Source organism: Triticum urartu, chromosome 1 (genome assembly GCF_003073215.2).
Source record: "Triticum urartu cultivar G1812 chromosome 1, Tu2.1, whole genome shotgun sequence".
In the NCBI taxonomy this organism is placed as follows: Eukaryota; Viridiplantae; Streptophyta; class Magnoliopsida; order Poales; family Poaceae; genus Triticum; species Triticum urartu.
Window position 1 is genome coordinate 103,055,877 of NC_053022.1, and position 23,282 is coordinate 103,079,158.

The 23,282-nt window shown below is 46.4% G+C and overlaps 1 long non-coding RNA gene across 17 annotated transcripts in view; it reads right to left on the reverse strand.

The window, feature by feature from the left end:
- LOC125550572 overlaps positions 1 to 23,282 on the reverse strand; it is a 38,707-nt gene that overhangs the window by 11,106 nt on the left and 4,319 nt on the right. For 15 of the 17 annotated variants that reach the window (XR_007301705.1, XR_007301703.1, XR_007301698.1 and 12 more), the window contains one exon: positions 91 to 23,208. This is a non-coding gene — a long non-coding RNA (uncharacterized LOC125550572). The remainder of the gene's footprint in view (positions 1 to 90; positions 23,209 to 23,282) is intronic. The other 2 variants (XR_007301714.1, XR_007301711.1) reach the window with 2 other exon arrangements.

Sequence of the window (23,282 nt, forward strand, 5' to 3'; positions counted from 1 at the left end):
AAAGCAGATTGAGGGAGGAAAGGGATACACAGTCTATGAGGAGAGAATGAACAACTACAATCATGAAGGACCAACGGATCAGACACGTACCTCAACCATCTTGCCGGCGGCGCCATCTCCATGACGAACCACGACGGCCTCCTGCTCTCCTCCATCTCCCCAGCTTCTCAAGCCCACCGCGACCAACCCGCTGCTTCTTGTCCTCGCCGCCTATCTCCCCTGCTCCTTGCAATGGTGGCGGCATGGGAGAGAGAAAGAAGGACGAGGAGGAGAGGTGGCGGGGCGAAGATCTGCGCCCGATGCAGAATCACGGCGCGCGGCGTGTGATGTCGGCGACCTGCGCCCGACCCGGCTGGACCAAGAACTGTCGCACCCGCTGCTGCACCTCGAGCGCCGGGGAGAGAAGGCCGCGTCGGCCGCCGCGTGGAGCCGGCAGCGCGACGGGAGGGAAGGAGGGGATCGGGGGAGGGGGAGCACGGGTGAGAAGGCAAGGGAGAGGAGAGGGAAGGAGGGGATCGGAGAGGGGAGAGCACGGGAGAGGAGATATTTTCACGGGACCCTGCTCGCTCTGCTTTCACCCGGACATAAGCACGCACACACGTTGTCGCTGCGAGGCTGGCCCATGTGCAAGGCTGGCCCATGCGTCAGTCACTCTAGCCCGGTTATGCGGAGTACAGAAGAACGAGCGCATGGATGTTTACCACGGCGATGAAAAGTACGCTGACCACGGCCAGCCAGGCAGATTGAGCGTACCTGATCAGTTTGAACGGTGGATGGCGCTGGAACGGCGGGTTGCATAGAGTGATTTATATGTTCAATGAGGTTAGCAGAAAGATTTTCGTTTCTTATTTACTTCCAAATCATTGCAGTCATTGGATAATGAGAGCTTGAAATCTTCTTGTGATAATCTTGAGGCGGCCCTTAAAAAAGATAGCAAATCTGACATTGATGCCAATGAACTGCAGTTGAGTTGAGGTTACTTAAAGACTCCATTCCAAAGGATGATATGGGGCCAATTGAAATTCTAAAGTTTTTAAAGTGACATGATTGTTTTCCCAATGCAGGTATTGCATACATAGTTCTATTGACCATTCATGTGACTGTTGCATCAGCAGAAAGAAGCTTTTCAAAATTAAAGCTATTGAAGTCCTATATGTGTACTACAATGACACAATAAAGGGTTACTGATTTGGCCACAATAGCACTTGAGAGTGAAGTGTTGGAGAACATTGATTACGAGGATATAATTGAAGATTTTAATTCAAAGAACACTAAAAGATTGTTGTTATTCAAGTAAAGACTATGCAACCAAGCTTCGAATAGGTATGATTCTTGAATATATTCCTTGCTATGTAAGATATTATGATATATACACTACACCTGTTTAATTCTCTATTGTTGGATTGAGTTTCCCACAGGGACTCTAATTTTGCTAGCCTGACCCTGATTTCTCCCATAGTGAGGTCTTATCTATATATAAACATTTTGTTGCCATGGTTCACACTCAGTTCTCTACGCCTATTCGTGTGTTCTATGCTGACTCTGCTGGAGAATATGTATAGACGATTTATCTTGACACACATTGATATGCTTTATTTCTCCCCGTAGTGAGGTCATATCTAGATATGTCTTTTGCTGCCATGGTTCACACTCTGTTCTCTACGCCTATTCATGTGTTCTATGCTGACTTTGCTCGAGAATATATCTCCAAGCTGTTACATGTAGTCCTTACCGAGCAAGGTAATCTTGCACGGGTCTCTTGTCCTGGTGCACATGCTCAGAATGGCGATGGTGTGGTTGAGTGCAAGCATCGTCACCTTCTTGAGACGGCTCGTCCGTTGATAGTCACTACCTCTCTTCCGCCGCACTTTTGGGTCGAGTCTGTCTCCACTTCCATCTATCACATCAATCTTCAGCAATCCACTGCTCTGAAGGGGTGGCACTCCTTTCAAGCGTCTATTTGATTGTTTCCTGATTATTCGGCACTTCAATTGTCTGGTTATGTTCGCTATGTCCTTCTTGCCCCACATGAATGCACCAAACTAACTACTCAGTCTGTAGAGTCTCTTCTTAGGATACAACAATGAGCACATGGGATATCATTGTTGGGATCATGTTGGTCCTCAGATGCCTATTTCTCGGGATATGACTTTTGATGAGTCTCTTCCTTCTACCTTTGTCCATCTTCCTCGACCTTTCCGGTTTGGCAAAAAAACAAAAAGATAGAGAAAAACAGATAAAATATGAAACTAAAAAACTAGTTGGAACGATCCCCAATCTGCGACCGCTTCTAGAAAATTGAGTGATTCTTCGTCTCGTGATGCTTCTTCGTCGACCTCTTCCATTGAGCCCCAGACTACGCTAGAGATTACAGGACGTTAGTGTCTGGTAGCTGCTTCTTTTGGTTCTCCATCGACAGGTTTTCAAGGTTTTGCTACTTACTGTAATGGTACCAAGAGACCACTTTACAATATCAGGTACACCTCCATGTATCCTTGGTCATACAACTTATGATTCTTCCAATTTGTCCTCCAATCCACCTCCAGATTCTCCTATTCATATTCTTACTGCCGATGGTACTTCCCTCCCAGTAGATAGTAAAGGCACTCTTTGGCACTTTGACTACACTCGTGGTCCGCATGTTGTGGATTCTTCTGATGAGCCATCTCCCTCGACTATTATATCTTCTTTTGTTGGCAACACACTTCCTCCAGCTCACCCTACTTATGGCTTTCCAGCTCGCCCGCTTCTGCCTATTGACCGCTAAGGTTACTGTGCAGCTCTTCCCGAGACGACTTCTTACCGCGAGGTCGTTCATATCAAATGGCTGCATGTGATGGCATCGAAGATTGATGCTCTTGCCCGCATCGACATGTGGAATCTCATTTCCCTTCCTCCTCGTGCTTGTCTCGTCACTTGTAAGTGGGTCTACAAGGTTAAGACTGATGATACTCTTGAGTGTTAGAAAGCTCGTTTAGTAGTAAGAACATGGTCATGACTACGATGAGACATTTGCTCCTATATATATGGCCCACATGACCACTCTTCGCACACTTCTCAATATGGCTTCTATTCGCCGCTAGTCTATCTCTCAGCTTGATGTCAAGAATGCCTACAAGTAGCCACCACCTGGGTTCTCTTCCTAATGGCATGGTCTGTCGTCTCCGTCACTGTCTATATGGCCCTAAGCAAACCCCTCGTGCCTGGTTTGAGCCCTTCGTCTCAGTGGTGATTGCGGCCGGTTTTTGGCGAGTGCTCATGATCCTGCACTTTCAGTCCACCATTCAACTCATGGTCAAACACTTCGTCTACATGTCAATCACGACGACTCTTAAGTACATTGCCTTCGTGAAGGCTCGTCATAGTGAATTTCGTATGTCTGATCTTGATCCTCTTCGCTACTTCCTTGAGATTGTTCATTATTGCCAAAGAAAAGTATATCCAGGATCTTGCTCGTGCTGCACTTACTAATGAGCGCACTGTTGAGACTCATGTGGAGTCAACGTCCACCTTTGTGCCCACCTTCGCTCCATGTCAATCTTGATGGGCATCATTTGCCTTGCTGTGGGTTGCTATGAGCACTGTCTCAATCTTACATCCCGTGTTCCCTTGTTGCGCGACACCATAGCAAGAGCTTGAATAGTTGACGCGTACCTGGATTATGCACGGGACAAGCCGCTACCTAAAGCCAGGACCAAGGGCGCATAGTAGAACCTGGGGTGCTTAATCAAGTGCATGGCACACAACCCGCAAACAGGAGAAGAACACCAAGCCAAATCGGTAGGGTAGGGAGAGTGCATAGGCACGTGGGATGCTGGATCAAGTCCCTTTGCTGCTATCGCCGCCGGTCTCAAACTCTGTTGCCTTGCCTACCAGCTATTTTCAGCACTCGCATCATCGCCTTGAGTCACCTGCGTCCATCTTCCTCGACCCATTCAATGGAGGAAATCTCTTTTTTTTTAAATCCAACACTCCTATCACTCCCTTATCCATTCGTTGTACTGCTCCTGCTTCTTCGATAATTGCAGATCGAATGCCATCATCTCCTATGATTTCCTCACCTCGCTTATCACAGGATTCTACACCTTCATCAGTTGTGGCTTCCTTGTCTCCATCACCTGAGTTTATCACGATGATTTTTGCTCGTATTCTTCCATCTTTTCCTCACTTTTATATACATAGTCCGCGTGTTGTGAATGTGTCTACTGATGTGCCACTTCCCCTCCTAGCCTACTTATGGCTTGCTTCCTCGTTCGCTTCCGCCTGTTAACCGCCTTGGTCTTCCAAGCGTTCGCGCTGATGTTCTTGAGCTGACTTCTTATCATGATGTTATTCATACCAAATGGCTCCTTGCGATGGCAGAGGTGATTGTTGCTCCTTCAATATATCATGCTCCTTTGGGCTCATTCGATAGTCTGGAAGATTAGGAAGACTTGCTCCCAGAATTAAGTCAATTCTATGTTGAATTCCTCTCATCGGCGGCAAGCCTTGTGGCTAACCTTAAAAAAAGCCTTGTGGCTCTCCAAGTATGTTCTGAAATTCTACCAATAAACCACGTACCTTTGCTGGAATTTCAATAGTCAGGTGCTCTTCTCGTTTTACAACAAGTGCAACACACAAATCTGCCTCCTTCAAGCCTTCCATAAACTCATGAGAGGTATGGGAGATAGTTAACATAGTTTTCCCTTCCTCCTTAGAGGTATTACCTTCGGTTTTGTTTGGTAAGATAATGATCTTTCTCTTGTTCCAAATGAAAGAGCAAGAGTTTTCCTTGCCCTTGTGTGTAGTATCCACATCAAATTGCCAAGGTCTCCCAAGAAGAACATGGCTAGCGTCCATATCAACTATGTCATACAACACATTTGAGCGATAATGCTTGCCCAAGGGAAGTGGCAAGTTGCATTGTTTGGTGATCCTCATATGCACTCCTTTCTTGATCCACCCAATAGTGTAGGGGTTTGGATGATCATGAGTATCAAGCTTTAAATGGCTCACCAAGTTCTGGGGGATAAGATTCTCGCAGCTGCAACTATCAATCACTAACTTGCATGCCATTCACTGTGCATTTGCTCTCAAATATTTTCTTCCTTTGTTTGTCTTCAGGTTGTGGTGTGGAGCATAGGAGGCGCTGAATCACACATACCACCTCTTCACCTTCTTCTTGACAAACTTCTTGTCCCTCTACATCTTCAGATTCATATTCTTCCTCATCGCCTTCACCATCATGGATAGTTGTGTTAACAAATTTCCTTAGTGGGCAACCGCTGGATATGTGTCCCTCTTCACCACATTTATAGGATTTTGGGCCTTCATTGGACTTACCCTTGCCTCTAGTTTACTTCTGGATGGGTCATTTTGCCTTTGGTGGAGCGGTCTTTTCTTCCACTATTAGGCTGACTCCTAGACATGCCTTCGGTATGAGGATATGGAGGATATGGAGCCTTAGTTGCCTTTCTTGTCCTCACAAACCTCTCGGCTTTTAAGGCTAGAGCTTGTGCTTGATCTGCAGCATCATCAATCTTGAATAGCATCATTGAGACCATTGATGTACCTTGCAACTTGTTGATCTTCAGTTTCAGCAAGGTTGCACCTCACTTGTAGCCTTAGAAACTCCTCCGTATAATCTGAAACAGTTCTATTTCCTTGAGCACAATTTTGAAATTGGATAAATAGGATCTGGTCATAATCAGCAGGCAAAAATCTCCCTTTCAAGAGACTTTTCATTTGCCGCCAAGTTCTCACACGAGGTTCTCCTCTCAGCCTACGCTCTTCTTGAACGCGATGCCACCATGCACCGACTCCTCCTTTCAGCTTGTATGCGACCAAAGGGACTCTACGATCTTCCGGAACCTCCATGACCTCAAAGAAAGTCTCCACTTCATATAACCAATCTAGGCACCCTTCAATATCAACATTTCCATTAAAAGTTGGGATCTCAGCTTTCACCTTGTATGTATCCCTTGCATATGTAGGGTTGGGTACTCTCCGATATGCATAGAGATCAGCTTCTTCAAGGGCTTCATCATATTCTTCACCTTCAGAAGTTCCAACATAAATTGGCCTTCTTGAAGCACGTTGAACAGCACGTTGTTGTGGCGGTCTTGCTCCAAGATTACCTCTCCTTCTTTGATGAACATCTTCTTCTTTAGATGAATCTCCTTCATTGGTAGCAGGGGGAACACCCTTTCTTATCATCTCAACCAGCTGGTCAAGTCTCCGATTAAGATCTTCACGCAGCTCTTTGATTTGTTATTCTGCAGCATCCATCCTCTTCTCCAATTGCTCCATTACTTGCTGCAGCTTGCCCTCGAAGAGAACAACAAGAACTATAGTCTGGGTCAACGAGGCTCTGATGCCACCTGAAGCAGCACAAAGATTGTGGAGGAGCAACTCCACCTTGCTGCTACAATGTGTACAACAAAAGTGTTGAAGGAACAGCTTCAACGTGTTGTGCTAGATATCGCTCTAGAGGCGGATGTAGGCCGATAGGGCAGCAAGAATTCAATCCAGAACTCCTAGGGCACAAGATCTACTCCAAGATCTTAGATAAGAACAACAAGTTCTATTACAGGTAGTGGGTACATAGTCTGGTACAAAGTAGGTGAGGACCTCTATTTATAGGGCTACGGGAAGCCTTCACATACTTCTACTTATAGCTAGAATACTCTAGAAAACATTATGTAAGTTTCACCATTCTACTCATAGCTACTCACAACTAGAAGACTCTAGAAAACAGTAGGTAGGGTAGAAAAGAAAACAAAAGAAATACTACACTAGAGTGGAAGCATCTAGAAGTAGTCAAACAAATCTGACATACGGTTTTTTTCCTCATCAGATATTGTTTCTCTTCCTCCTCGTGTTCGTCCCATCACTTGGTGGGAATGTTATGACTCACTTTGACTTTTTATATGTTTCTTCTTTTGCTCATGTAACTCGACTCACTACACTCATGGTCCACATGTTGTGGATTCTTCTGATAAGCCATCTCCGTCGACTATTATATCTTCTTTTGCTCGTTATCCTACACTTTCAGTCCACCATTCAACTCGTGATTGAACACTTCTTCTACATGTCGATCATCACTAGCAACGACTCTAAGTACATTGCCTTGGTGAAGGCTCGTCACAGTGAATTTCTTATGTCCGCACGGTTGAGACTCCTATGGAGTCAACGTCCACCTTTGTGACCACCTCCGCTCCCTACCTGGATGGGCATCCTTTGCCTTGTTGCGGGTTGCTATGAGCACTGTTTCAATGCCACATCCCGTGTTCCCTTTTTGTGTGACACCATAATCGCACACTCAAGCACCACCAATGGTGAGCAGGAGCTCGGACAGTCGACGCGTACCTGGATTATGCACGGGACGAGCCGACGACAACCCACAAACAGGAAAAGAACACCCAACCAGATCGGCAGGGTACGAAGAAGCAAGTGGGATGCCGGATCAAGTCCCTCTACTGCCAGTGCCGCCAGTCTCTGCCTCTGTTGCCTTGTCTACCAGATATTTTCAAGAGTGGCATCATTGCCTTGCGTCACTTGTGATCTCTCATCCTTAGTTCGACATTATCTTCTTGGCGAGTGCTCATTATCCTAAACTTTCGGTCCACCATTCAACCCATGATCAAACACTTCTTCTACAAGTCAATCATCTCTGGCAACGACTCTTAAGTACATTGCCTTGGTGAAGGCTCGTGGTCGAACACTTCTTCTACATGTCGATCATCACTGGCACCAGGATCATCACTAGCAACGTCCACCTTTGTGACCACCTTCGCTCCCTACCAGTCTTGATGGGCATCCTTTGCTTTTCTGCGGGTTGCTCCAAGCACTGTCTCAATCCCACATCCCGTGTTCCCTTTATGTGTGACACCATAACCGCACGCACGACCACCACCAATGGTGAGCAGGAGCTCGGACAGTCGACGCGTACCTGGATTATGCACGAGACGAGCCGAGAACACGCGCTACCAAAAGTCAAGGCCAAGGGCGCACAGTAGGAGAACCCGGGGTGCTTAATCAAGAACGTGGCACACAACCCGCAAAGAGGAAAGGAACACCTAGCCAGATCGGTGGGGTACGAAGAGTGCACAGGCAAGTGGGATGCCGGATCAAGTCCCTGTATTGCCAGTGCCGCCAGTCTCTGCCTCTGTTGCCTTGTGTACCAGATATTTTCAAGAGTGGCATCATCACCTTGGGTCACTTGTGATCTCTCATCCTTAGTTTGATGTGGTTTTCTTGGATCCATCTCCGATGATGTCTCTAATACGTGGTCCAGTTACCTCATCTCTCATCCTTGTTCACTCTGATCTCGAGGGATCTTCCTCTCCCTTTGCCTCCGCTAGTGACTTCTCTCAACACACCTGGATATATACTTTATTTCTTCTCGTACTGAAGTCTTATGTATAAGCCTTGTGCTGCCATGGTTCACACTCAATTCTCTACGCCTATTCATGTGTTCTATGGTGACTCTGGTGGAGAGTATATCTCCAAGTTGTTGCATGGAATCCTTGCTGAGCAGACTTTGATTCTCTTATCCTGGTGCTCATGCTCAAAATGGCGTGGCCGAGCGCAAGCATCGTCACCTTCTTGAGACGGCTCCTCCATTGATGGTCACCGCCTCTCTTTCACCACCCTTTTGGGCCGAGTATGTCTCCACTTCCATCTAATCAACCTTCAGCAAAGCAATCCATTGCTCTACAGGGTGGCGCTCCTTTCGACCGTCTATTTGATTCTTTCCTGATTATTCAGCGCTTCAATTGTTTGGTTGTGTTTGTTATGTCCTTGCCCACGTGAACGCACTAAACTGACTGCTCAGTCCGTTGAGTGTGTCTTCTAAGGATACAACGATGAGCATAAGGGATCATGTTGGGTGTCGGATGCCTATTTCTCTGGATATGACTTTTGATGAGTCTCATCCCTTCTACCCGCGTCCATCTTCCTCGACCTTTTCAATGTCGATCTTTTTTTTAATCCAACACTCTTGTCACTCCCTTATCCATTCATTGGACTTCTCATGCTTCTCCTATAATTGCAGATCCAATGTCATCATGTCCTATGATTTCCTCACCTCGCTTATCACAGGATTCTACACCTTCGTCAGTTTTGGCTTCCTTGTCTCCATCACCTGAGTTTATCCCGATGATTTCTGCTCGTATTCTTCCATCTTTTCCTCACTTCTGTATACATCATCCGCATGTTGTGAATGTGTCTACTGATGTACCGCTTCCTCGTCCACTTCCGCCTTTTAACCGCCTTGGTCTTCCAAGATTTGGCACTCGTGTTCTTGAGCCGACTTCTTATCGTGATGTTATTCATACCAAATGGCATCTTGCGATGGCAGAGAAGATTGTTGATCTTGAGCACATCGACACGTGTGATATTGTTTCTCTTCCTCCTCATGTTCGTCCCATCACTTGGTGGGAATGTTATGACTCACTTTGACTTTTTATATGTTCCTTCTTTTGCTCATGTTCCTCGACTTTACTACACTCATGGTCCGCGTGTTGTGGATTCTTCTGATAAGCCATCTCCCTCGACTATTATATCTTCTTTTGTTGGAAACACACCGCCTCAAGCTTAGCCTACTTATGCTTTTTGAGCTCGCCCGCTTCTGCCTATTGACCGCTATGGTTACTACTCAGCTCTTCCCGAGACAACTTCTTGCCGTGAGGTTATTCATCCCAAAAGGCTGCATGTGATGGCATCATAGCTTGGTGCTCTTGCCCGCATCGGTACGTGGAATCTCATTTCCCTTCCTCCTCGTTCTCATCTCATCACTTGTAAGTGGGTCTACAAGGCTAAGACTGATGATACTCTTGAGCATAACAAAGCTTGTTTACTCGTGAGAACATGGTCATGACTACGAAGAGACAATTTCTCCTATATATATGGCCCACATGACCACTCTTCGCACACTTCTCAATGTGGCTTTCTATTCGCCGCTAGTCTGTCTCTCAACTTGATGTCAAGACAGCCTACAACTAGCCACCACCTCGGTTCTCTTCCAAATGGCATGGTTTGTCGTCTTCGTCGCTATCTATATGGCCCTAAGCAAACCCCTCATGCTTGCTTTGAGCGCTTCATCTCAGTGGTGATTGCGGCTAGTTTTTGGCGAGTGCTCATTATTCTACACTTTCGGTCCACCATTTAACTCATGGTCGAACACTTCTTCTACATATCGGTCATCACTGGCAACGACTCTAAGTACATTGCCTTGTTGAAGGCTCGTGGTCGAACACTTCTACATGTCGATCATCACTGGCACCGGGATCATCACTAGCAACGTCCACCTCTGTGACCACCTTCGCTCCCTACCAGTCTTGATGGGCATCCTTTGCCTTTCTGCGGGATGCTACAAGCACTGTCTCAATCACACATCTTGTGTTCCCTTTATGTGTGACACCATAATCGCACGCTTGAGCACCACCAATGGGGAGCAGGAGCTCGGACAATCGACGCAAACATGGATTATGCACGAGACGGGCCGAGGACAGGCGCTACTAAATGTCAAGGCCAAGGGCGCACAGTGGCAGAACCCGGGGTGCTTAATCAAGCACGTGGCACACAACCCGCAAACAGGAAAGGAACACCTAGCCAGATCGGCGGGGTATGAAGAGTGCACAGGCAAGTTGGATGCCGGATCAAGTCCCTCTATTGCCAGTGCCGCCAGTCTCTGCCTCTGTTGCCTTGTCTACCAAATATTTTCAAGAGTGGCATCATCACCTTGGGTCACTTGTGATCTGTCATCCTTAGTTTGACGTGATCTTCTTGGATCCATCTCCGATGATGTATCTAATACGTGGACCGGTTACCTCATCTCTCATCCTTGTTCTCTGGTCTCGAGGGATCTTCTCCCTTTGCCTCCGCTAGTGACTTCTCTCAACACACCTGGATATAAACTTTATTTCTTCTCGTACTGAGGTCTTATCTATAAGCCTTTTGCTGCCATGGTTCACACTCAATTCTCTACGCCTATTCATGTGTTCTATGGTGACTCTGGTGGAGAGTATATCTCCAAGCTGTTGCATGGAATCCTTGATGAGCGGACTTTGGTTCTCTCATCCTGGTGCTCATGCTCAAAATGGCATGGCTGAGCGCAAGCATCGTCACCTTCTTGAGACAGCTCCTCCATTGCCGATCACCGCCTCTCTTTCACCACACTTTCGAGCCGAGTCTGTCTCCACTTCCATCTATCTCATCTTCCTATAGCAAAGCAATCCATTGCTCTGTAGGGTGGCGCTCCTTTCGACCGTCTATTTGATTCTTTCTTGATTATTCAGGGCTTCAATTGTTTGGTTGTGTTTGTTATGTCCTTGCCCACATGAACGCACCAAACTGACTGCTCAGTGCGTTGAGTGTATCTTCTTAGGATATAACGATGAGCATAAGGGATCATGTTGGGCGTCGGATGCCTACTTGTCGGGAGATGACTTTTGATGAGTCTCATCCCTTCTACCCGCGTCCATCTTCCTCGACCTTTTCAATGGAGGAGATCACTTCTTTTTTTTAATCCAACACTACTGTGAGTCCCTTATCCATTCATTGTAATGCTCCTACTTCTCCCATCATTGCAGATCCAATGTCATCATCTCCTATGATTTCCTCACCTCGCTTATCACGGGATTCTACACCTTCATCAGTTTTGGCTTCCTTGTCTCCATCACCTGAGTTTATCTTGATGATTTCTGCTCGTATTCTTCCATCTTTTCCTCACTTCTATATAGATCGTCCGCGTGTTGTGAATGTGTCTATTGATGTGCCACTTTCCCTCTCGGCCTACTTATGGCTTGCTTCCTCGTCCGCTTCCGCCTGTTAGCCGCCTTGGTCTTCCAAGCGTTGGCAGTCGTGTTCTTGACCTGACTTCTTATCGTGATGTTATTCATACCAAATGGCATTTTGCCATGGCAATGAATATTGTTGATCTTGAGCGCATCCTCAGATGCAATATTCTTTCTCTTCCTCCTCATGTTCGTCGTCCCATCACTTGGTGGGAATGTTATGACTCACTTTGACTTTTTATATGTTCCTTCTTTTGCTCATGTTCCTCGACTTTACTACACTCATGGTCCGCGTGTTATGGATTCTTCTGATAAGCCATCTCCCGCGTCTAGTATATCTTCTTTCGTTGGAAACGCACCGCCTCCAGCTTAGCCTACTTATGCTTTTCGAGCTCGACCGCTATGGTTACTGCTCAGCTCTTCCCGAGACAACTTCTTGCCATGAGGTTGTTCATCCCAAATGGTTGCTTGTGATGGCATCGTAGCTTGGTGCTCTTGCCCGCATCGGCACGTCGAATCTCATTTCCCTTCCTCCTCGTTCTCGTCTCATCACTTGTAAGTGGGTCTACAAGGCTAAGACTGATGATACTCTTCAGCATAACAAAGCTTGTTTAGTGGTGAGAACATGGTCATGACTATGAAGAGACATTTTCTCCTATATATGGCCCACTTGACCACTCTTCGCACACTTCCTAATGTGGCTTTCTATTCGCCGCTAGTCTATCTCTCAGCTTGATGTCAAGAAAGCCTACAACTAGGCACCACCTCGGTTCTCTTCCTAATGACATGGTTTGTCATCTTCGTCGTTGTCTATATGGCCCTAAGCAAAACCCTCATGCCTGCTTTGAGCGCTTCGTCTCAGTGGTGATTGCGGCTAGTTTCTGGCGAGTGCTCATTATCCTACACTTTCAGTCCACCGTTCAACTCGTGGTCGAACACTTCTTGTACATGTCGATCATCACTGGCACCAGGATCATCACTAGCAACATCCACCTTTGTGACCACCTTTGTTATCTTCTTAGGATATAACGATGAGCATAAGGGATCATGTTGGGCGTCGGATGCCTACTTGTCGGGAGATGACTTTTGATGAGTCTCATCCCTTCTACCCGCGTCCATCTTCCTCGACCTTTTCAATGGAGGAGATCACTTCTTTTTTTTAATCCAACACTACTGTGAGTCCCTTATCCATTCATTGTAATGCTCCTACTTCTCCCATCATTGCAGATCCAATGTCATCATCTCCTATGATTTCCTCACCTCGCTTATCACAGGAATCTACACCTTCATCAATTTTGGCTTCCTTGTCTCCATCACCTGAGTTTATCTCGATGATTTATGCTCGTATTCTTCCATCTTTTCCTCACTTCCATATACATCGTCCGCGTGTTGTGAATGTGTCTACTGATGTGCCACTTGCCCTCTCGGCCTACTTATGGCTTGCTTCCTCGTCCGCTTCCGCCTGTTAACCGCCTTGGTATTCCACGCGTTGGCACTCGTGTTCTTGATCTGACTTCTTATCCTGATGTTATTCATACCAAATGGCATCTTGCGATGGCAGAGAAGATTGTTGATCTTGAGCGCATCGGCACGTGCGATATTCTTTCTCTTCCTCCTCGTGTTCGTCCCATCACTTGGTGGGAATGTTATGACTCACTTTGACTTTTTAGATGTTCCTTCTTTTGCCCATGTTCCTCGACTTTACTACACTCATGGTCCGTGTGTTGTGGATTATTCTGATAAGCCATCTCCCTCGACTATTATATCTTCTTTCGTTGGAAACGCACCGCCTCAAGCTTAGCCTACTTATGCTTTTCGAGCTCGCCCGCTTCTGCCTATTGACCGCTATGGTTACTGCTCAGCTCTTCCCGAGACAACTTGTCGTGAGGTTGATCATCCCAAATGGCTGCATGTGATGGCATCGTAGCTTGGTGCTCTTGCCCGCATCGGTACGTGGAATCTCATTTCCCTTCCTTTTCGTTCTCGTCTCATCATGTGTAAGTGGGTCTACAAGGCCAAGACTGATGATACTCTTGAGCATAACAAAGCTTGTTTAGTGGTGAGAACATGGTCATGACTACGAAGAGACATTTTCTCCTATATATATGGCCCACATGACCACTCTTCGCACACGTCCTAATGTGGCTTTGGATTCGCCGCTAGTCTGTCTCTCAACTTGATGTCAAGAAAGCCTACAACTAGCCACCACCTCGGTTCTCTTCCTAATGGCATGGTTTGTCATGTTCGTCGATGTCTTATGGCCCTAAGCAAACCCCTCATGCTTGCTTTGAGCGCTTCGTCTCAGTGGTGATTGCGTCTAGTTTTTGGCGAGTGCTCATTATCCTACACTTTCGGTCCACCATTCAACTCGTGGTCGAACACTTCTTCTACATGTCGGTCATCAGTGGCAACGACTCTAAGTACGTTGCCTTGGTGAAGGCTCGTGGTCGAACACTTCTACATGTCGATCATCACGGGCACCGGGATCATCACTAGCAACATCCACCATTGTGACCACCTTCGCTCCCTACCAGTCTTGATGGGCATCCTTTAACATTCTGCGAGTTGCTACAAGCACTGTCTCAATCCCACATCTTGTGTTCCCTTTATGTGTGACACCATAACCGCACGCTCGAGCACCACCATTGGGGAGTAGTAGCTCGGACAGTCGACGCGTGCCTGTATTATGCACGAGACGGGCCGAGGACAGGCGCTACCAAAAGTCAAGGCCTAGGGCGCACAGTAGGAGAACCCGGGGTGCTTAATCAAGCACGTGGCACACAACCCGCAAACAGGAAAGGAACACCTAGCCAGATTGGCGGGGTACAAAGAGTGCACAGGCAAATGGGATGGCGGATCAAGTCCCTCTATTGCCAGTGCCGCCAGTCTCTGCCTCCGTTGCCTTGTCTACTAAATATTTTCAAGAGTGGCATCATCACCTTGGGTCACTTGTGATCTCTCATCCTTAGTTTGACGTGATCTTCTTGGATCCGTCTCCGATGATGTCTCTAATACGTGGTCCGGTTACCTCATCTCTCATCCTTGTTCTCTGATCTCGAGGGATCTTCTCCCTTTGCCTCCGCTAGTGACTTCTCTCAACACACCTGGATATATACTTTATTTCTTCTCGCACTGAGGTCTTATCTATAAGCCTTTTGCGGCCATGGTTCACACCCAATTCTCTACGCCTATTCATGGGTTCTACGGTGACTCTGGTGGAGAGTATATCACCAAGCTGTTGCATGTAATCCTTGCTGAGCAGACTTTGGTTCTCTTATCCTGGTGCTCATGCTTAAAATGGCGTGGCTAAGCGCAAGCATCGTCACCTTCTTGAGACAGCTCCTCCATTGCTGGTCACCGCCTCTCTTTCACCACACTTTTGAGCCGAGTCTGTCTCCATTTCCATCTATCACATCTTCCTTTAGCAAAGCAATCCATTGCTCTGCAGGGTGGCGCTCCTTTTGACCGTCTATTTGATTCTTTCCTGATTATTCAATGCTTTAATTGTTTGGTTGTGTTTGTTATGTCCTTGCCCACGTGAATGCACCAAACTGACTGCTCAGTGCGTTGAGTGTCTTCTTAGGATATAACGATGATGATAAGGGATCATGTTGGGCGTCGGATGCCTACTTTCTCGGGATATGACTTTTGATAAGTCTCATCCCTTCTACCCACGTCCATCTTTCTCGACCTTTTCAATGGAGATCTCTTCTTTTTTTCAATCCAACACTCCTGTGACTCCCTAATCCATTCATTGTAATGCTCCTGCTTCTCCTATAATTGCAGATCCAATGCCATCATCTCCTATGATTTCCTCACCTCGCTTATCACAGGATTCTACACCTTCATTAGTATTGGCTTCCTTGTCTCCATCACCTGAGTTTATCTCGATGGTTTCTGCTCGTATTCTTCCATCTTTTCCTCACTTCTATATACATCACCCGCGTGTTGTGAATGTGTCTACTGATGTGCCACTTGCCCTCTCGGCCTACTTATGGCTTGCTTCCTCGTCCGCTTCCGCCTGTTAACCGCCTTGGTCATCCAAGCGTTGCCACTCGTGTTCTTGATCTGACTTCTTATCGTGATGTTATTCATACCAAATGGCATTTTGCCATGGCAAAGAATATTGTTGATCTTGAGCGCATCCTCACATGCAATATTCTTTCTCTTCCTCCTAATGTTCGTCGTCCCATCACTTGGTGGGAATGTTATGAATCACTTTGACTTTTTATATGTTCCTTCTTTTGCTCATGTTCCTCGACTTTACTACACTCATGGTCCGCGTGTGTATGGATTCTTCTGATAAGCCATCTCCCTCGTCTAGTATATCTTCTTTCATTGGAAACGCACCGCCTCCAGCTTAGCCTACTTATGCTTTTCGAGCTCGACCGCTATGGTTACTGCTCAGCTCTTCCCGAGACAACTTCTTGCCATGAGGTTGTTCATCCCAAATGGTTGCATGTGATGGCATCGTAGCTTGGTGCTCTTGCCCGCATCGGCACGTGGAATCTCATTTCCCTTCCTCGTTCTCGTCTCATCACTTGTAAGTGGGTCTACAAGGCTAAGACTGATGATACTCTTCAGCATAACAAAGTTTGTTTAGTGGTGAGAACATGGTCATGACTACGAAGAGACATTTTCTCCTATATATATGGCCCACTTGACCACTCTTCGCACACTTCTCAATGTGGCTTTCTATTCGCCGCTAGTCTGTCTCTCAGCTTGATGTCAAGAAAGCCTACAACTAGCCACCACCTCGGTTCTCTTCCTAATGGCATGGTTTGTCGTCTTCGTCGTTGTCTATATGGCCCTAAGCAAAACCCTCATGCCTGCTTTGAGTGCTACGTCTCAGTGGTGATTGCGGCTAGTTTTTGGCGAGTGCAAATTATCCTACACTTGCAGTCCACCGTTCAACTCGTGGTCGAACACTTCTTCTACATGTCGATCATCACTGGCACCAGGATCATCACTAGCAACGTCCACCTTTGTGACCACCTTCGCTCCCTACCAGTCTTGATGGGCATCCTTTGCCTTTCTGCGGGTTGTTACAAGCACTGTCTCAATCCCACATCTTGTGTTCCCTTTATGTGTGACACCATAACCGCACGCTCAAGCACCACCAATGGGGAGCAGGAGCTCGGACAGTCGACGCATACCTGGATTATGCACGAGACGGGCCGAGGACAGGCGCTACCAAAAGTCAAGGCCTAGGGCTCATAGTAGGAGAACCCAGGGTGCTTAATCAAGCACATGGCACACAACCCGCAAACAGGAAAGGAACACCTAGCCAGATTGGCGGGGTACGAAGAGTGCACAGGCAAATGGGATGTCGGATCAAGTCCCTCTATTGCCAGTGCCGCCAGTCTCTGCCTCTGTTGCCTTGTCTACCAAATATTTTCAAGAGTGGCATCATCACCTTGGGTCACTTGTGATCTCTCATCCTTAGTTTGACATGATCTTCTTGGATCCATCTCCGATGATGTCTCTAATACATGGTCCGGTTACCAAATCTCTCATCCTTGTTCTCTGATCTCAAGGGATCTTCTCCATGTGCCTCCGCTAGTGACTTCTCTCAACACACCTGGATATATACTTTATTTCTTCTCGTACTGAGGTCTTATCTATAAGCCTTTTGCTGCCATGGTTCACACTCAATTCTCTACGCCTATTCATGTGCTCTATGGTGACTCTGGTGGAGAGTATATCTCCAAGCTGTTGCATGGAATCCTTGCTGAGCAGACTTTGGTTCTCTTATCCTGGTGCTCATGCTCAAAATGGCGTGGCTGAGCGCAAGCATCGTCACCTTCTTGAGACAGCTCCTTCATTGCTGGTCACCGCCTCTCTTTCACCACACTTTTGAGCCGAGTCTGTCTCCACTTCCATCTATCCCATCTTCCTTTAGCAAAGCAATCCATTGCTCTGCAAGGTGGCGCTCCTTTTGGCCGTCTATTTGATTCTTTCCTGATTATTCAGTGCTTCAATTGTTTGGTTGTGTTTGTTATGTCCTTGCCCACATGAACGCACCAAACTGATTGCTCAGTGCGTTGAGTGTGTCTTCTTAGGATACAACGATGAGCATAAGGGATCATGTTGGGCGTCGGATGCCTACTTCTCGGGATATGACTTTTGATAAGTCTCATCCCTTCTACCCGCGTCCATCTTCCTCGACCTTTTCAATGGAGGAGATTTCTTTTTTTTTTAATCCAACACTCCTGTGACTCCCTTATCCATTCATTGTAATGCTCTTGCTTCTCCCATAATTGCATATCCAATGCCATCATCTCCTATGATTTCCTCATCTCGCTTATCACAGGATTCTACACCTTCATCAGTTTTGGCTTCCTTGTCTCCATCACCTGAGTTCATCTCGATGATTTCTGCTCGTATTCTTCCATCTTTTCCTCACTTCTATATACATCGTCCGCGTGTTGTGAATGTGTCTACTGATGTGCCACTTGCCCTCTCGGCCTACTTATGGCCTGCTTCCTCGTCCGCTTCCGCCTGTCAACCACCTTGGTATTCCAAGCGTTGGCACTCGTGTTCTTGATCTGACTTCTTATCGTGATGTTATTCATACCAAATGGCATCTTGCGATGGCAGAGAAGATTGTTGATCTTGAGCGCATCGGCACGTGCAATATTCTTTCTCTTCCTCCTCGTGTTCGTCCCATCACTTGGTGGGAATGTTATGACTCACTTTGTCTTTTTATATGTTCCTTCTTTTGCTCATGTTCCTCGACTTTACTACACGCATGGTCCGCGTGTTGTGGATTCTTCTGATAAGCCATCTCCCTCGACTAGTATATCTTCTTTCGTTGGAAACGCACCGCCTCCTGCTTAGCCTAATTATGCTTTTCGAGCTCGCCCGCTTCTGCCTATTGACTGCTATGGTTACTGCTCGGCTCTTCCCAAGACAACTTCTTGCCGTGAGATTGTTCATCCCAAATGGCTGCATGTGATGGCATCGAAGATTGATGCTCTTGCCCGCATCGGCACGTGGAATCTCATTTCCCTTCCTCCTCGTTCTCGTCTCATCACTTGTAAGTGGGTCTACCAGGCTTAAACTGATGATACTCTTGAGCATAAGAAAGCTTGTTTAGTGGTGAGAACATGGTCATGACTACGAAGAGACATTTAGTCCTATATATATGGGCCACTTGACCATTCTTCCCACACTTCTCAATGTGGCTTCTATTCGCCGCTAGTCTGTCTCTCAGCTTGATGTCAAGAATGCCTACAACTAGCCACCACCTCGGTTCTCTTCCTAATGGCATGGTTTTGTCGTCTTCGTCGCTGTCTATATGGCCCTAAGCAAAACCCTCATGCCTGCTTTGAGCGCTTCGTCTCAGTGGTGATTGCGGCTAGTTTTAGGCGAGTGCTCATTATCCTACACTTTTGGTCCACCATTCGACTCGTGGTTGAACACTTCTTCTACATGTCGGTCATCACTGGCAACGACTCTAAGTACATTGCCTTGGTGAAGGCTCGTGGTCGAACACTTGTACATGTCGATCATCACTGGCACCAGGATCATCACTAGCAACGTCCACCTTTGTGACCACCTTCGCTCCCTACCAGCCTTGATGGGCATCCTTTGCCTTTCTGCGGGTTGCTACAAGCACTGTCTCAATCCCACATCCCGTGTTCCCTTTATGTGTGACACCATAACCGCACGCTCAAGCACCACCAATGGTGAGCAGGAGCTCGGACAGTCGACGCGTACCTGGATTATGCACGAGACGAGCCGAGGACAGGCGCTACCAAAAGTCAAGGCCAAGGGCGCACAGTAGGAGAACCCAGGGTGCTTAATCAAGCACGTGGCACACAACCCGCAAACAGGAAAGGAACACCTAACCAGATCGGCGGGGTACGGAGAGTGCACAGGTAAGTGGGATGCCGGATCAAGTCCCTCTACTGCGAGTGCCGCTAGTCTCTGCCTCTGTTGCCCTATCTACCAGATATTTTCAAGAGTGGCATCATCACCTTGGGTCACTTGTGATCTCTCATCCTTAGTTCGAGACGATCTTCTTGGATCCGTCTCCGATGATATCTCTAATACATGGTCCAGTTACCTTATACTCATGGCGAGACAGTGTCTCAGCATCCTTTAGACTTTGTTACTTTGATCTCGAGGGATCATCTCCCTTTGCCTCCGCTAGTGACTTCTCTCGACACACCTGGATATACTTTATTTCTTCTCGTAGTAAGGTCTTATCTATAAGCCTTTTGCTGCCATGGTCCACACTCAATTCTCTACGCCTATTCATGTGTTCTATGGTAACTCTAGTGGAGAGTATCTCCAAGCTGTTGTGTGGAATCCTTGCTGGGCAGACTTTGGTTCTCTTATTCTGGTACTCATGCTCAAAATGGTGTGGCTGAGCGCAAGCGTCGTCACCTTCTTGAGACGGCTCCTCCATTGATGGTCACCACCTCTGTTTCACTGCACTTTTGGGCCGAGTCTGTCTCCACTTCCATCTATCTCAACAACCTGGAGCAATCCACTGCTCTGCAGGGTGATGCTTCTTTCGATCGTCTATTTGATTGGTTATTCGGCGCTTCAATTTTTTGTTTGTGATTGCTAGGTCCTTCTTGCCCCTCGTGAACGCACCAAACTGACTTCTCGGTCTGTTGAGTGTGTCCTCTTAAGATACAACGATGAGCATAAGGAATATCGTTGTTGGGATCATGTTGGTCGTCGGATGCCTATTTCTTAGGATATGACCCGCGTCCATCTTCTTTGGCCTTTTAAGTGGAGTATATCTCTTCCCACAATTTTCCTGACATTCCTACCACTCCTATTGAGCCCTGATCCAGTAGTTGTACTGCTTATGCTTCTCTGATTATTTCACATGATTCTACACCTTCATAACCGGTGGCTTCCTTGTCTTCATCACCTCAGTTTATCCCCCGATGATTCCAGCTCGTATTCTTCCAATTTTTTTCCTAACTTCTATATAGGTCGTCTGCATGTTGTCGATGCGTCTACTGATGTGCCATCTTCCCCGTCTCAACCTACTTATGGCTTGCGTCCTCGTCCGCTTCGGCCTGTTGACCGCCTTGGTCTTCCAAGCGTTGGCGTTGCTGTGCTTGAGCCGACTTGTTGTGATGTTGTCCATACCAAATGGCACCTTGTGATGACACAGGAGGTTGCTGCTCTTGAGTGCATCAGCACGTGGGATATTGTTTATGTTCCTCCTCGTGATCGTCCCATCACTTGGTGGGACTACAAGGTTAGGACTCACTCTGATGGTTCTCTTGAGCATTAGAAAAATTTGTCTTGTGGGTCATGGCTTTCAGCAGGAGCATGGTCCTGATTACGATGAGACTTTTGCTCCTGCAAAACCGTATGCTTGTGGCCTCTGTTCGCCACTGGTTCGTGTATAGGCTTGATGTTAAGAATTCCTTTCTTAATAGTGAGTTGCGTGAGGAGGTTTACATACAACCACCACCTGGGTATTCTACTCCTTACGACATGCTTAGTCGTCTTCATCGCTCTCTCTATGGCTTTAAGCAAGCCTCTCGTGCCTGGTTTGAACGTTTTGCCTCTATGGTGGATGTTGCTGGTTTTCAGCGAGTGCTCAAGATCCGACGTTGTTTGCCCTCCTTTCTGCTCTTGGTAGGACTCTTTTTCATGTTGATGACATGATCATCACCGACGCAAACCATGAGTATATTGCCTTTGTGAAGGCATGTTATGCAGTTTCTTATGTCTTATCTTGGCTCTCTCTGCTACTTTCTTGGGATTGAGGTCCCTTCTTGCTCAAAAATAATAATCCAGGATCTTACTCGTGCTGCTCTTACCGATGAGCGCATTGTTGAGACTCCCATAGAACTCAATGTTCACCTCCTTCTACTGATGTTGATTCATTGTCTAATCTAAGACTTTATCGACATTTTGTTGGGAGTCTTTTCTATCTGCCTGACACTCGCCCGGAAGAAGAAACAGACTGTAGTGCCCCCCGTTCGAGTGCACCTCTTCCCGCGGCGCCGTCGCTCCACTTTCCTACTCTACCCTCCACTATATGTGCTACTGATGTTGATCCATTGTCTAATCTGACGCTTTATCGACATTTTGTTGGGAGTCTTGTCTATCTGCCTAACACTTGCCCGGAAGAAGACACCTCTTCCCGCGGCGCCGTCGCACCACTTTCCTACTCTACCCTCCACTATATGCTCTGTGGCATTGTTGTCGTGGCCAGGATGGTGGCAAAATAACTAGCATCGATGCCTCTCACATGATGTTGCTAGAGCCTCCATCCTCTCAAGTGGCATGAACGGCCGAATGGGATAATGCCACCATGGATGTTGGCATTCCCTCAGTTGGATTGTGAAGTGTTTGGGAGTGAGACTAAGAGAAATACGGGAAAGGAGATGATGCCTAGCGTATTAGCGGAATGAGACCTAAACAGAATTGTTGAGATGAGTTATAGGCCCGCTACCAAAATGGTTGGTGTATTCTTCTCCAAAGTGGGACACGCGTTTGATGCAGACACGACCGAGTCGGATATAATCATACTCTATCAAGCCCAAATGATAATCTTCTTTTCTTACCCTGCTTCCAAATAATAATGGCCCAAACACTAAACACAGCATTGACCATAATTCTTTATACTCCCTCCGTCCCAAAATTCTTGTCTTAGATTTATCTACATACAGATGTATCTAGTCACATTTTAGTGTTAGATACATCTGTATCTAGACAAATCTACGACAAGAATTTTAGGACGGAGGGGGTACATCACACCATATCCTTAGAATCTACTAACATCCAAGGCAAATTTGAAAAAAAGAGTTTGCGAATTAAATAAATGTTCACAAATTCAAAAAATATGTTTGCGATTCGGAAAATGTTTGCCAATTCCAGAAATGTAGCTTTGACCATAATTATTTATACATCACACCATATTTTTTAGAATCTACTAACATGAAAGCCGATACAAAAAGAATAAATCTACGCATGTAATTTACATGTACCATTATAATTATATTGTTTTAGAAATTCTAGGTAGGTTTGTCTAGATGTCTAGACCCATGTCTATACTGTACAGCACCTTCTATACTCTACAACAATGTATGTTTGGTTTGGGTTAATTTATCACCATCGTCTTGACGGTAATCTCTATTCCCAACCTAGGGGTGTGCATTACACGACGGGAAAAAAAATCTCTGAACTTCGCCAATAAGTAACTCAAATAAACAGTTGTGTATGTGATTTCAAAAGAAAGATATAAATGGCAAGGTGTTTAACAAATCTGCATGCATGTTGTATCGTGCTTATTGAGTGAACAAAACAAATATCAGGATAGAAACTAAGAAACAGAATGCATACCACCAGGAACACAGCCACCACTAGCTCTGTCGCAGAATAGTTTGTGATAAAAGCCCGCCATGCTAACTCAGCAGCTTCCTCAACTGACAGGTTGAATTTGTAACTGAAATGTAAAGCACAAACATAAGGGATGCAACTTCAAGATAATATGAACTATGAGCAAAGCAACATATAGAT